A 946-nucleotide genomic window follows, 5' to 3' on the forward strand; every position below is an offset into this window, starting at 1 on the left:
ACTGGAATGACAATTGATTTCTCCTGGTTTCTGAAGCGAAGAACTAGGGCTACAGCCCAGAGTGTTTCGTACAGAAAGGATTACCTTTCATCCGGTTGCTCTTTGGCTCAAGGGGAGCAGCCCTCCTGGTACGAATGTTCATAAACTCCAGGTCCGCACAATTTCCCACTTCAAAGCCAATCTCGGCACTTGCCCCTTTCTCACATCTAACTTTTCCTTGTGAACTCATTCCTAAACCGTGTTTTCTTTTATTATCTCGTAGTTCAGGACAATGGCTTCTCAACCCTGCCTATGGTTATTAGCCAGAATGCTTTCAACAAAATCACTAGCACTCGTCTACAGGTTTGGGGCTTTATTGTAAGAATGAGAAATACTAAGGAAAAGACTTAGTGTAACAGACCCCCCACACCACCACCAATTAGTAATAAGACACTGAAAATATCTGGAGTTTTAATTATTATTTTTTAAAGATTTTACTTATTTGAGACAGAATGAGAGAGAGCACGAGTGGGGAGGGATGGGCTGAAGCAGAGGGAGAAACAGACGCCCCTGCTGAGCAGGCAGCCTGATGCGGGGTCTCCATTCCAGGACCCTGGGATCAGGACCTGAGCCGAAGGCAGATCCCTAACCAACTGAGCCACCCGGCTTTTAATGACAGCTTCTCATTTTATTCAGAAAGGAGACCTATCAGATGAAGTTTCGCCACCTTAAGGATGGTACTGAAGGCCTGCAGTTCTCTCTCCCTCGCTCTACAGATGCCCCCACCCCGAAGACGGGAACCGATGTCCCCGAGCCCTCTGGGAAGTGGAGTCCTTCCGCCGGGACCCCCGACCTGGCGCGGTCGCCTCCAAGTGCGCAGATGCGACTCCAGACGGAGCCTCGGGCTCGAGCCTTTTGTTTCCCCGCAGCTCTGTGAGTCCGGAAAGCGACTCCGTCTGCCCCTCCT

General features: G+C 50.2%; 1 protein-coding gene and 1 long non-coding RNA gene across 2 annotated transcripts in view; one reads left to right on the forward strand and one right to left on the reverse strand.

The window, feature by feature from the left end:
- Positions 1–443: 443 nt before the first annotated feature.
- The window catches only part of LOC123777275 (uncharacterized), a 32,954-nt gene continuing 32,451 nt past the window's right edge, over positions 444–946 (reverse strand). The window contains exon 3 of the long non-coding RNA XR_006775625.2: positions 444–946. This exon is cut by the window's right edge and continues 471 nt beyond it. This is a non-coding gene — a long non-coding RNA (uncharacterized LOC123777275).
- Positions 878–946, forward strand: part of LOC123777272 (uncharacterized) — a 17,818-nt gene continuing 17,749 nt past the window's right edge. The window contains exon 1 of the mRNA XM_045773811.2: positions 878–946. This exon is cut by the window's right edge and continues 70 nt beyond it. The gene's annotated coding sequence lies outside the window, so the exon portion shown is untranslated.

This window comes from Ursus americanus, chromosome 2 (genome assembly GCF_024610735.1).
Source record: "Ursus americanus isolate L20-20 chromosome 2, mUrsAme1.1.p, whole genome shotgun sequence".
Classification (NCBI taxonomy): Eukaryota; Metazoa; Chordata; class Mammalia; order Carnivora; family Ursidae; genus Ursus; species Ursus americanus.